We start from the raw sequence: 14,121 nt of genomic DNA, 5'->3' as shown, positions 1-14,121 counted from the left end.
CATTAGCTCCCCTCATTGCTTTTGAGAGTTTGTCAGTGATTCTTGGACTGGAGTCAGGGACAGGATGTTGCCTTTAATCTCTAACATTCTAAACCAGCAACTGTGAGGCTGTTTGGGTGATGGGCAACATGGAAAGAATGAGACTTTTAATGAAAAAAGATATATAACCTATTGATTGAATACATAATATTCTATAGGAAATAAAATCATCAGTGGAGTTAGCAAATATATGTATATGTACATATCTATGTGTTTATGTAAATATACATCTACACCATTTATATCTGTGTATCTGTTTATCTGTCTGTCTACCTGCCTGTCTATCTTGAAGGCCTTGAGTCCACACTGAAATCTCTAATACCAAACCCATGATCACATGGTTAATTCAATTCCTCCCTTTCCGTAGTTATAAAGCCATTCTCCTTCAGCGTGTCTTCCATCATGCTTGTGTGTATAACCACTCTCTCCATGTAGCCACCACTGCCAGCACAGGTACCCTTGTCTCTACCGGGACAAACACCCTCCCTGCTGATGTCCCGGCATGATGCCTGCTTTCCCGGCTCCACCTAATAGCTTTGGTACTGAATTATTCAGGAAGGCAGGCAACTGTTTGGACTTTTTGCTGACCAATGAATTACTGCTTTTCTTGATCTTTAGAATGCTTTGCTTATAACTTCTTAAAAATGATAAGTCTGCCTTTTTTTTTTTTTTGACAAGGTTTTACTGCTGCCACCCAGGCTGGAGTGCAGTGGCACGCTCTCTGTTCATGTAACCTCTGCCTCCTAAGCTCAAACCACTCTCCTGCCTTAGCTTCCTGAGTAGCTGGGGCCACAGGCTCATGCCACATTTAAATTTTAAAATAATAATTTTACAATTTAAAATTATCATTATTAAAAACAATACTTTATTTGTAATTTTAATTTTTTTTGTGTGAAGATGGGGGTTTTTCTGTTCCCCCAGGCCAGTCTCAAACTCCTGAGCTCCTTCCAAAGAGCTGGGATTACAGGAGTGAGCCACCGTGCCCGGCCTGTTTTGCCATTATTAAAGTACGAAATTTCATGAATAATATATGCAAAGGAAAACCATTTCTCTACACCCAACACTTCTGACAGCAAATGTATGGGTTTTCTACACAAAACAATTCCCCAGTTCTCTGCAGACACCAACTGGGTGTCCCACGATTTTAGTTTGGACACTAGCTACCCAGGGTAGGGGAGAGCCTGAAGGTTAAAGGCTCTGTCCCACAAGACTGCTCCCATTTCAGATGACAATAGCAAGTATTGGGTACTCACAGCTCTGTCTAGTTTGGCCACAAATCCAGGGTTCCCACCACTCCCTCCTTAGGTTCAATAATTAATGGCTCACAGAACTCAGAGCCACTTTCCTTAGGTTTGCTGGTTTATCACAGAGGAGGCTGTACAAGATAGAAATGAATAGTCAGATGGAGAGGAAATAGGATGAGGTCTGGAAGGGTCCTGAGTGCAGGAGCTTCTGTCCTCATGGAGTTGTGATGCACCGCCCTCCTGGCGCTGGCACGTGGATGTATTCTCCAACCGGGAAGCTCGCCTACTCTGTAGTTTAGGGATTTTATTTTTTGTTTTTTTGACAGAGTCTCACTCTATCATCAGGCTGGAGTGCATCTTGGCTCACTGCAACCTCCGCCTCCCAGGTTCAAGTGATTCTCCTGCTTCAGCCTCCCAAGTAGCTGGGACTACAGGCACGCGCCACCACACTCAGCTATTTTTCTATTTTTAGTAGAGACAGAGTTTCACCATGTTGGCCAGGATGGTCTCAGTCTCCTGACCTCGTGATCTGTCTGCCTCGGCCTCCCAAAGTGCTGGGATTACAGGCGTGATTTTTACGGACACTTGATCACACAGGCATGATAGATTATTACTCAACCCTTAGCTCTACTCCCATCCCCAGAGTGTGGGGGATGGGGCTGAAAGTTCCAAGCTTCTAATCAGACATTGACCTTTCTTATGACCAGCTCCCATCCTGATACTATCCAGGAGCCCACCAGCAGTCAGCTCATTAGAACAAAAACCCTACTCCTATTGTCCAGGAAATTAGGAGCGCTGTGTCAGGAACAGGGATCGAAGACTAAATATTAGAACAAAAGGCGCTCCTAGCATCCCATCACTCAGCATATTACAAGGGTTTAGGAGCTCTGTGTCAGAAGCTGGGGACAGAGATCCAATACATATACTGAATTATGACATAATTTGGAAAACAGGGAAAGGGAGTCAATCATAATTCCAGCCCTCAATACAATCATTGTTTAGTATCTAAATATATTTCCTTTTAGTTTTTTCCTGCAGTGCGCCCTGTAAGTGTAATGCGGCCACCTCTTTCCATTCTGTATATTTACTTTAGACAATAAAAACATTCACTGCTTAAAAAATACCTGGCATGTACCAAGATTTGTATAGATTGCTTTCTCTTTCTCACTTAATCTTTAACATAATCCTGGGAAGTAGGCATTTCCCTGATACTAGAGATAAAGAAACCAAGGCTCAAGGAGTCTCAGTTGTCCTTCGAATAAGCGATAGAGCTAGCACTGGGACCCAGACAGCTTTGACTCTGAAATCTCTGCTCTACCCATTGTGGTATCCAACCCCCACAAAGCGTAAGTATTTTTTTGATAGTACACCACTATTCCCATAACTCTGGTGTTACATGCAGACATAGTATGCTAATGAGAGATGGTTTCACAACGTAACCACGCCTCTGTTGTAGGACACATGAGCTACTATCTCTCACTCTATAAATAGCACCATGATTAATATCTTCATGGATATGGCTTTTAACCAGATTGTTTTTCTAAAGGGTTGCCCTACTTTGAATGCCAGACTTAAACCATAATAGCGTATTATTATTTAAAAAAATAGTTGATGCTTTTTTAGGCAAAACTATCTTGGTTTAATCAGCACATAGTCGAATACAGGCTTGGCCTTATTCAAGAAATATTTGGGGGTACCTGCTGTGTACCAGGAATGATGGTAGGAATGGAAGCTGTTTGTATTATATGACTCCCCCAGAAAGCCAGAATCAGGGCACTTCAATCACTCTAACCCATGACTCAGGTGTTGGTTTCAGGGGCTGTGCTGGAGAAGCCCTGGTGATATGGGTGCAAACGCCAAAAAAAATGGGTAGGTCTCATCTCAGGGAAAATGTGATGCAGAGTAGGTGGCATTGCCGGCTGACAGTTATGAAGTTACTGTCTCTTAGCTCCAAACCCACGCTTAGACTCTCAGCTTTGGGGTGCTCAGTGCACCTTGTCAGCTGGCTCCTGGCTGGAATGTGCAGATAGGGGGCGCCAGAGGGAGACTGCAAGGCGTTGCTTTCTGTGGGCGTCCCCACTGCTTGCTGTTTCTGTGAGCGGTGTGTCTTCACCCTGCCATCCGGTTGGCAGTTTTCCCTGCACTTGGAGAATTAGCCTCATTGTGCTATCCCACTCAGAGATGCCAGCACCAGCTAGCTAGTACCCTTTCTTAGAGGTCTGGGTCCTAGGCCCACAGGGCCCTGCTTTTAGCATCCAACTTAGAAGAGGAGCCCCTGAAACTCAGCTTAGAAGTTTGAGTTTCAGGGGTTCCTCCTCTAAGTTTCCAAGTTTTTTGTTTTTTTTTTGAGATGGAGATTTGCTCTTGTTGCCTGGGCTGGAGTGCAGTGGTGCGATCTCAGCTCACGGCAACCTCTGCCTCCTGGGTTCAAGTGGTTCTCCTTCCTCAGCTTCCTGAGTAGCTGGGATTACAGGTATGTGCTACCATGCCCAGCTAATTTTGTATTTTTAGCAGAGATGGGGTTTCTCCATGTTGGTCAGGCTGGTTTCGAATTCCTGACCTCAGGTGATCTGCCCGCCTCGGCCTCCAAAAGTGTTGGGATTTCAGACATGAGCCATCACGTCCGGCCAGTTTCCAAGTTTTTACAACCTCTAACTTCTTCCCTCTGTCACCACAGCCCTACTAGCTATGGTAGCTACTTCTGCTAGTTCTGTGATATTTTAGAGTTAGTTACTCTTTCACTTACCCAGTCAACAATTCTATACCTAGTTAATAATTCTTATTTATGTATTTATTTTTTGAGACAGGGTCTCACTCTGTCACCAAGGCTGGAGTGCAGTGGTGTGATCTTGGTTCACTGCAACCTTTGTCTCCTGAGCTCAAGCCATCCTCCTGCCTCTGTCTCCTGAGTTGCTGGAATTATAGACACACAATACCACACCTGAGGAGTTTTTAAAATTTTTTGTAGAGATGTGGTTTTGGAATGTTGCCTGGGATGGTCTCAAACTCCTGGGCTCAAGCGATCCACTTGCCTCTGCCTCCCAAAGTGCCGGCATTACAGATGTGAGCCACTGTGCCAGCCTCAGTTAATAATTCATTACATTACTTCTCTCTGTTTAAGTAACTGATGTGGGTATTGTCTTCTTATTGAACCTGACTGATAAAGGACAGGCCTTGAGCCCCCGAGTTGCTGAGGTCCTGTGGTAACTACATGTGTTCTTTTTGTTTTATTTAACAGTATACACAGAGACATGAGGAAATTGTACCTCAAAAAAGTCGATTTTAAAAAAATCCTTGAGGATTGGTTGAAGTCTGTTTAATAAGCTATTGGAACTTGGGATCCCTTACCCCACTCAGAATAACCAAATTCTGTCCATCCTCACCTCAGCAGAGGTTTATTCTCTGGAGATGGCTAGATAGAGGATCTTTGTAACAAGGTATGGTACATCCTATTCAGGGCATAGACACTTTACTGAAAAGATAAAAGAATAAGTGAAAGTTTACAACTGAATGCTGAGATCCCTCTGTCCTCTTTTCTCATTTTGTTTTCAGACGGCCGGAAGCCAAGCTTATACATTCCAGGCAGGGATTTGGAAGATTCTTCTCTGTGCATGACCAGCCGAGAAAGAAACCCCCAAAACATTGACACTGTGATTTCTCCATGTGAACGGTTTAGCAAGTTCGCCAAGGTTGACCTGCCTCATTCATGCTTGTGGAGTGACTAACAAGGCTTCAGTGATACCCCCTGAAACGTGAGTCATCCATAAGTCACTCTTCATGGGAGAAGAGCCTCTCATGTAAGCTTAGACCACAAACAACAACAAGAACAACCCAAAAAATAAAGAAAAAATTGTGAGCAGAGACTAAGTGGAAAGATGGAAATATTTTAAAAATTATTTTAAAAATTAATATATTAAAATGTATTTAAATAAAGTAAAAATAAATAAAAATAAAATGATCAATATTAGTTAATACCAATATTCTCCCTTTTATTAACATTCTCAGAGAGAAAAAGAAGATATTTCGTCTTGGAAACAAGAACAAAATGCAATAAAAATGGTGCAGTCAGAAAACAAGATGAGCCTTAGGAGGTTAAAACAATGACAGCAGAAATGCAAAATTTAGTAAAAGGCTTTGAAGGGAATACGAAAGAAATCTAAATAGTAGAGAAAAAGGACAAAGTGCTAAGAAACAGGAGAGCAAAGAATACAAAATCAGAGACCCAGTTCAGGAGTTAGTTCCAGCAACTGAGTAAGGAGAATTCCAGAAAGAGAAAACAAAGAATGTAAAGGAAGAAAACTCAAAGAAATAGCCTGAGAAAATTTCCAGAACGGAAAGATACGAGTTTGTTGATTGCAATAGTCCCCTAAATCCCCAAAAGATCAAGTCATTTCACGATGACAGGGAAGATTCAACAAACTTATGGTTGGTGGGAGATTTCACATAAGAAATCTAGAATCAGAATGGTTTCGGACTTCTCAGCGTGATACTGGTGGCTGGAAGACAATGGACACCCTCAAAATATCGAGGGCAAGCATTTTACAACTCGGAATTCCACAGCTGCCAAAACTATGAATTAGTCTTGAGAATAAAAAGAGTCAGACATGTACTCTCAACACGTTTTCCTCACGAATCTCAGAAAGCTACCGGAGGTTTTGCTCTATCAAAACTAGAAAGTAAACTAAGGAAGAGGTGGACTGTAGGAGACAGAAAGTCTCCAGCAAGAGACAAATCCTAGCCTGATGATGGTGACATGAGGTACCAAGGTGAGAACGGTGCGTCAGGTCTGGAGAGCACCCAGTCCAGGTGGGAATGGGGAAACACTCTGAGAAAAATGGCTCCAGATGAGAAAATTGATAGAATAGTTGATACGTTCAATTGATGTATCAGTGAAAGAGATTCTGGAATGATTTATTAACTCCGGGAAAAGCGAAAGTAGGGAAGCATATGGATTAAATGGCTCCAAAAGTAAGTGAAGTATACTATACTCCTTTGCTCTGAGTATCAATTAATGAAATAATTCTAGAAGGGTGAGGGGAGGTGGGAGATGTGGTGGTCCTAGGATCGTTGTTAAAGAGAAGTAAATTCTTACTTTGCAGAGTGAGAAGTCAATAGTTAATGCTCAAACCTAAGAAGTTGAGAAGTAGCAGTAGAAATATGCTATTTAGAGATATGGATATAAAATTTAAAGTAGGCTAAAACTTGAATGTGGTTGCCATTGGGGAGTGGGCATTGTGTGGAGGTAAGAGCTGTTATTTTTCAAAATAAGTCTTATGGTTCGCTTCTTTAAACCACATTTGTATAACAACTTTTTTTTTGAAACAAGGTCTCATTCTGTTATCCAGGCTGTGCAAAGGCACAATCACAGCTTGCTGCAAGCTTTATCTCCTGAGTTCAAGCGATCCTCCCAGACCTCAGCCTTCTGAGTAGCTAGGACTACAGGTGCATGCCACTTTGGTCTTTAAAAATATTTTTTTTTTGTAGAGACAGGGTCTCACTATGTTGCCCATGCTGGTCTTGAACTCCTGGACTCAAATGATCTTTCTGCCTTGGCCTCCTAAAGTGTTAGCATTACAGGCGTGAGCCACCATGCCTGGCCAGCATGTATAGCTTTGATAAAAATGTATATATTCATATCGATGTTTATCTATCTGTGGAGCATATTGGAAAGTGATGGCTGAAGTGGTGAAAGGTGACTTTTTTTTTTTTCCCCCATTGTGCTGGGATACTCAGCTAACAGGATAGAAAGCTAATGAGCTAACGATGGTGGATGGGGAGGTTTGGTCTTTTGCTAGAGCCCAAAGCAGCTTCATCAGAGGCTTTGAGTTCCTTGAACCCTGGAGCCAAAGGCCTTGGGAGAAGCGTGTTTGTCTAGCAGAGCTAGACAAGATGCTCTGAGTTACCTGAGCTGGGTGGATCCACTCTCTCAGGACAAGAGAAGGATCCAGCCCTGGCCTTAAAATCTATGGACGCTGGCTGCCCTAGAGAGAGACTCACTCTGTTTACCTGAGCTGGGAGAAAAGTGCCCTTATCTGTTTATACCTGGAGCAGCCAGATAATTTGGGGGCTCTCCTCCCTCTTCAGAGTGCTGCCGGCCTGAAAGAGATAACCAACAATAAAACAGGTGCCTCCTACTGAGGACAACAGAACAAAGAAGATAGAACTTTGCTTTCTTTTTGAGATGAAGTTGCGTTCTTTTCACCCAGGCTGGAGTGTAGTGGCACAATCTTGGCTCACTGCAACATCCGCTTCCTGAGTTCAAGTGGTTCTTCTGCCTCAGCCACCTGAGTAGCTGGCATTACAGGTGCCCGCCACCATACCCAGCTAATTTTTTGTATTTTTAGTAGAGATGGCGTTTCATCATGTTGGCCAGGCTGGTCTCGAAGTCCTGATCTCAGGTGATCCACCCACCTCAGCCTCCCAAAGTTCTGGGATTACAGGTGTGAGTCACGGTGCCTGACCAAGAAAATAGAACTTTAAAACAATCCACAACACCAAATATAACCTCCATGGTCATCCAGCAGCATATTACTAAGAAATGATCTGGAACTAAGAATAAGCTTTTGGCAATTAAAAAAAAAAATCTTAAACTTAAAATTCAACAGAGGAAGTAAAATGTAGAATAAATACTGCTGGCCATGGGGGAGGTCATCTAGAATGTCAAATGGAGAAACTGTGTTGCCACACAGAACAAAAACATAATGAAATGGAAATGATGAGTGAGAAGATAAGAGCAGTGGTGCTAAAGCTAGGAGATCTTGTGTGTATTTGTTCCAGAAGAAGAGAAAGGAAGAAATGGAGTAGAATCAATAAAGAAAGAAACAGAACAAGAAAACGTCTCTGACCCAGGGAAGACTTAAGTATTGAGCTCAGAAGCATTCTTCGAGTGCCTAGAAATATGAAAAAAGACCCGGATGTAATCACATGCTGTGAAATTTCTGAACTTCAAAGGAAAAGAAAAAAAATCCTAGAAAATTCCAGATGCAAAAACAACCAACGACAAAGCCAGTTACCTGAAAAGGAAAGAGAGTCAGAAGGCCACTGAAGGCGTCTTTTGCGACTTGGGAAGCCCAAGGACATGGAACAATACTCACAAAGTTCTCAGATCTAAGAATCGTGGCCAAAATGTTATTTAGGTGTGAGGGGAGAAGACAGACATTTTCAGATATACAAAGATATCCCATGAACCATTCCTATGGAAACTATCCAAGAAGGTAGTCTAGGCAATTGAAACTTAAATTTGAAAAACGAACAAAACAATTTAAAACTCACAATAGAGGAAGACAAAAAGCACAAGAAACAGTGGAGAGCAATAAATCTAGTGAAGCGTGTACTAAATAAATGAATGATGAGAAAGTGATTTTAAACTACTATAAATTAGAAAGAGTTTCTGAAAGAGAAGACAAGGAAGAAAAACCCTTAGTAATAGTTTGAAACTAAAATGATGGATTATTCCCACCAAACCCAGGATTTGGGATAGAGGGGCTTGTGGGGATGAGGATGGGGAAATAAAAGGTGCTCTAGGTGTGATCTAAATTGAGGGGATTACATTACTGTATGCTTTTGGTATGATGATAGTGACATATGGGTTCAAATATAACTTGAAAGATGAAAGTAACTATTAGTAGACTTGTGGTAGATAGAAAAACTTCCAGCAACCAGGGAGGGGAAACTTGAGTAGCTACAATTCCTTCCCATGTTCTTTAATTGTTTTATTATTATTATTATTTTTGAGACAGGGTCTCACTCTGTCACCCATGCTGGAGTGCAGTGATACAATCTCGGTTCACTGCAACTTCTGCCTCCTGGGCTCAAGAGATCCTCTCACCTCAGCCTCCCATGTAACTGTAACTGGGACTACAGGTGCAGGCCACCACGCCCGGCTCTTCTTCTCCTCTCCTCGTTCTCCTCCTCCGCCTCCTCCTTCTTCTTTTTCTTTTCTGTATATTTTGTAGAGACAGGGTTTTGCCATGTTGTCTAGGCTGGTCTTGAACTCCTGAGCTCAAGCAATTGCCTGCTTTGGCCTCCCCAAGTGCTGGGATTACAGGCATGAGCTACCACACCTGGCCAGTGTTCTTTCATTTTTGAATTATTTTTAATGATGAGGCTGCATTGATGAATTGCCTTCGTAATTATCAATAATGAAGTAAGAAACACTGAAAAGTTAATAGTGTTCAAAGACACCCCATGGTGACATAAGCAAGGTCTTCGGAGAAACTCCTTTCTTCCATCTCTTACATTCTTTCCCTGTATGCTTTCCCCACTACCCAGAAACAATGACTAATGACTGTCACTAGGGAAAAGGGCTAGAGAATGGCATGCAGGTGACTTCGTGAGGCCCCAGAGTAAGAACTGAATAACATATGATGCAAATAAAGATGGCTCTCTGCGTACTTACAAGTTTTTATTTGTTAGGGAAGGGAGATGTTCTGGCATGCACTACAGGGGACTGGTAATTCTCACCTTTAGAAAACTGGACTCTGTGATGGGATTTGGGAGACACCAGGCTGAAAGCCATCAGTGGAGCAGCATGCTGAGAAGACCTCTGGCCTAGAAATGAAGGTGCCTCAGTTTTAGTTGTGTCTCTGCCATTTTTGTGAGCCATGTGTCTTTGTGCAGCTCACTTAAGGCCTCTGAGACCAATTTTCCCACCCCAGGAAAACTGTGTTGCTGCACATAGTCAGCACTCTTAAAATCTCTCGAAATGTCTGCTGAATAAATAATGAACAAACAAATGAGTAAAATGTCTTGTCAAAGGTCGCCCTCAGTGTGAGCTGTGCCTGAACCCACAGGTGTCCTGAAGCAGCCTGATGCTTTGTTCAGCTTCGCCCACCTCCCCCACTCACTCACCGGTCTCAGCACTGTGCACACCTCGAGGAGAATCTGCTCCTGGTTCTCCACAGAGCACAGCACCAGGGTGCAGACCACCACGTCCACAGAGCCATCAGCCAGCTGGTGCATGTTCTCCCCGGCAGCTACCACAAAGCGCTCAAACTGCAAGTGACGGTTCTCAGCAATGCTCTTGATCAAAAACTTCTCAAAGTTGGGGTTGGGGTCAATACAGGTCACCCTGCACCCAGGTGGGTAGAATTTGAAGTTGGTCCCGGTGCCACAGCCCACCTCCAGCAGGGAGAGCTTCCCGGAGGGGCCTGCAAACTCCTGCAGGTTGCTGAAGAGCTCCCGCTTCTTGCTTGCCATCTGTTCGTTGTATATCACAGAGAACCTCACCAAGAAGTAGGGGAACCATTTTTTGCACATCCAGCTCCACAAGCCCAGAAAGTTCAGCAGGTACATGGGAAATGCCAGGATACCAATGGCCAGAAAGAGAAGGTGAGTGAGGACTGTCAGTGTATAGGAAGGTGCACCCACAGCCACACGTATGGGGAAGAGGGGAGCATGTTGAGGAAAGGTAAGACACTGTAGAATCCCTTCCCTGACAACCACAGAGTGGCCAAATAAGGGACAAATTAAGGGAGGTGATGTCCCTTGTCCCATTCTTCTTGGGTCCCCACCGGGAAGAGAGGCTAGGAATATCCACAAACATGGCAGATGTCTCAGGGCCATCTGCTATACTCACTTCAACAACAGCTTCCATTTGTTGGCTTTTTAAAATATGTTCAGAGAGCTTTAGGTATATTGTAGACATTATCTCCTTCCATACTTAAACCTCATGAGATAATCACTATTGAGTTCCCGTTTTACAGATGAAGAAACTGAGTCTCACAGAGGTCAGATACAAGGTCATGTAGCTAGGAAGAGGTATTGTGAGTCAAACGAGAGTCCACGCCTCCTGCCACAGCACTGTAGTGTTGAGACTACTGATCTCCTCGACGGAGAGTAACTGTCACGTGGACTGAGACCAGAGAAAGTGTATGTGCAGGATGTTCAAGTGCAGAGGAGTTGGACAGAGCAGACCTACAAAGTGTTGTTTCTATTTCCCCTGGCCGCAGAACTAGTCCTTCTCTTGGCGTCTGTAGAGCCTTCTCTGAACCAGCCTCCTTTCCACCTGTGGATATATGTCTGTATCGCTGGCTACCGTCGGCTCCTCCTTTTTGCCATAGACATCAAGGTATCTCTCCTGGGCACCACGACTGGCCTCACCCAGACTCTTTGTTTTTTTTTTTTTTCATTTTTATTTTATTTTTTTAAATTGCATTTTAGGTTTTGGGGTACATGTGAAGAACATGCAAGATTGTTGCATAGGTACACACATGGCAGTGTGATTTGCTGCCTTCCTCCCCATCACCTACATCTGGCATTTCTCCCTACGCTATCTCTCCTCACCCAGACTCTTGAACCCACCTCGCCGGATCTTGCTCTATTACTCAGCTTCACTCTCCTCATGTTTAAGAGATCTTAAACATGTCTCTGTCTCCTCCTCTGCCAACTTACATGCTCAGGTCTCCCCCATTCTAAAATCGATCTTTTCCTTTAGCTTGCTTTTCATCCAGCTTACTTTCCATCCCAGCTTTTCTTCCTATGGAACTTGCTTAGCTTTGGTAATTGGCACTCACTGTTTCTCCTTCTTCTCCCCATTGAAACCTCAGCTCCTGACATTTGACTTCTTCCCCGACAGCTCCAATAAAATTCATGCAGCCATCTCTGCCAAGAAACTTAGCTATGAAGGGAAAGGGGCAAGTAGCCAGAGGGAGAGGAAGAGGAGGGGAAAAAGAAGCAGTGGAAGTATCCGGAAGGGGAACAACTGATGGGATGCAGTATGACGGGAGGTGAGAGAGAACAGTGTCTGGGGCATAGGTGGAGGGAGAGTCTGTCCCTAGAGGCTGGAGGGCAGGAGGAAGGGTAGCAGGGTGGGGAAAGGAAGGTAAAGGAGTTTTTACCAGATGGTCTCGATTTTTGCAGTGAAGAAGGATGCTATGATTCTTTGTTGAGGATGAGAGGTGAGGGTGAAGGGTAGGGGATAGGAAGGGAGTAGAGAAGCTTTGCAATAGCAACCAGGAATCTCAGGAGACACTGCTGACCAAAGGCAGAGAGAAGTGCCTAGTAGCAAAACGGATGCCGCTGAGCTGGAGACCGCATTGGGGGTCACACCAGACCTTGAAGATGTGGTTTCTCTAATGCTCTGCAGGCTAGAGCTCGAGGAGAGGTTTAGGCAGAATAGGGCTTATCCAGAGGTTTATCCAGGGGGGGACTGAAGAGTCAGGGGTGAGAGTGTGAGGGTAACGGTTAGGGAACCCAAGCTGGAAAGAAAGGTGAAAGGAGGAAGGGGGGCGGGGAGAAAATGGAACAGCCAAGTTCAGGACTGGGGGTGCCGGTGTAGCTGAGGAATCCACCCATGACAGTGAGAGTTGTTATCAATGGCCCTGCAGTTTAGGATCTAGAGTGTGACCTCAGGTATAGGCAAGAGAAAAAGGATGCGAGTGAAAGAACTGAGGAGCTCAAGGAACTCAAAGGATAAGATGCTGGGTGGGCCATTTGCACTGAGAGTGAGGCAGCTCAGTGAAGAGGAAGCAGGATCCAGGTGCCAGAGTCCCCAGTGAGCATGAAGGGAGTCAGATCAGGTGGTGGCATGGGGCCAGCAGAGATCAGCCTCAGGCAGGCCTGGTGGAACTGGATGGCAGGAGCCCACTGGAGTTTTAGAACCACAGTCATCTGTGCAATCAATCTATAAAGGCTAAAAACTCAATCAGTACATGACGGATTTTTTTTCAACCAATAGTGTTCCAATGAATGATCAATTCACAGGATTAAATGAATTGACCAATTCATTTCACTTCCCTATGGACAGGCATTTAGGACGTCTCAATTTTTTTTTCACAAATATGCCACATTCCAATTCACATTCCAAGATAATGAAAAAAATTAATATTTTTTTCTGTATGAGTCAGAGCACATGTTTTTAGGGGATAGACAATGAGTAATAGTTCTCAAAGTACAGCAAGGAGGCAAACAGAATGCCTCCTCTCTGGGAAAGGAGTCACAGGGGCTGCGGGGATCGGGGAGTCTAGGGCAGGTTTAGCAGAGCCAGGCAAAGCAAGAGGACCGGGGGCTGCCTGGAGTTCACAGCTCGGTTCTAGAGGGTGAGGTGGGACAGCTAGGAGGGGGGTGGGAAGAAAGTGGGGGTGTGCTTGGCTGTGTGTGTAACACAGGGCTATGGAGACGGGAGCCTACGTTTGGAGCAGGCAGATGACCGATTGGGAAAGACTGTGGGATTAACTTGCCTCACAATTCTGCCCAGGATTTCCTAAGGTGGTCTTGGTGAGGCCAATGGAGACAGAGGCTGGATGGATGGCTGCAATGTGAATTCCTGTGGGCAGGAATCCTGTCTGCAGCCTCTCGAGTTGGCAGTGCCTTGGGAAGCCCTCCAGAGGATGTTTGTGTGTGCTGCCTGGCACCGAGTGGGCTCCTAGTGCTGGCCTGTGAATAGAGAGGCAGGAGGAGACTGGCCGGGGCTGGAACGGCCTGGAATGCTTCAGGGAGGGGAGGAGAGGCCAAGGGGTGAATGCCAGGCAGACCCTGGAATGGGGAAATACTGCTCAAAGTGCCACCCCCAAACCCAGATGTGGGCCTGAAAAAGCCCAGAGACCTTTTCTCCTTCCCATTGTCCTCCCCAGCCCTCTGCAGGTATGGAATCTGGGGATTTCATCTTGGGTGAAAAAATCCATGGCCCAGGGAGGGGCAGTGACGTGTCCAGGGCCCCAAGGCAGCAGCAGTGTCCTGACAAAGATTTCCCAGCCAGGCTTTAGGGGAGAAGTGGATGCAGGAACTCCTGGTCTCGGTGGGCACAGCCTCCAGAGTGCAGATCCTGCAGGGGGATGGAGGGGAGGAGGGATGAGAGGGCCAGAGGCAGAACTTGTCGGGGAGGTATGGGAAGGCAGGC

The 14,121-nt window shown here is 44.8% G+C and overlaps 1 long non-coding RNA gene and 1 pseudogene across 2 annotated transcripts in view; one reads left to right on the top strand and one right to left on the bottom strand.

Annotated features, from left to right (window-relative positions):
• LOC116561505 overlaps window positions 1-5,126 on the top strand; it is a 42,725-nt gene extending 37,599 nt beyond the window's left edge. Inside the window, exon 3 of the long non-coding RNA XR_004273455.1 lies at window positions 4,836-5,126. This is a non-coding gene — a long non-coding RNA (uncharacterized LOC116561505). The remainder of the gene's footprint in view (window positions 1-4,835) is intronic.
• A 4,437-nt stretch (window positions 5,127-9,563) lies between these two features.
• On the bottom strand, window positions 9,564-10,778 carry LOC116527603 (annotated as a pseudogene). Its single transcript, XR_004258623.1, has 2 exons — window positions 10,117-10,778; window positions 9,564-9,576 (listed from the first exon to the last, which is right to left on the bottom strand). The product of XR_004258623.1 is annotated as a methyltransferase-like protein 7A pseudogene (transcript).
• Between the last annotated feature and the right edge of the window lie 3,343 nt (window positions 10,779-14,121).

The sequence above is a fragment of the Sapajus apella genome, unplaced genomic scaffold (assembly GCF_009761245.1).
Source record: "Sapajus apella isolate SASKATOON/1434 unplaced genomic scaffold, GSC_monkey_1.0 scaffold2, whole genome shotgun sequence".
Classification (NCBI taxonomy): Eukaryota; Metazoa; Chordata; class Mammalia; order Primates; family Cebidae; genus Sapajus; species Sapajus apella.
This window is presented reverse-complemented; position numbering and strand designations above follow the sequence as displayed.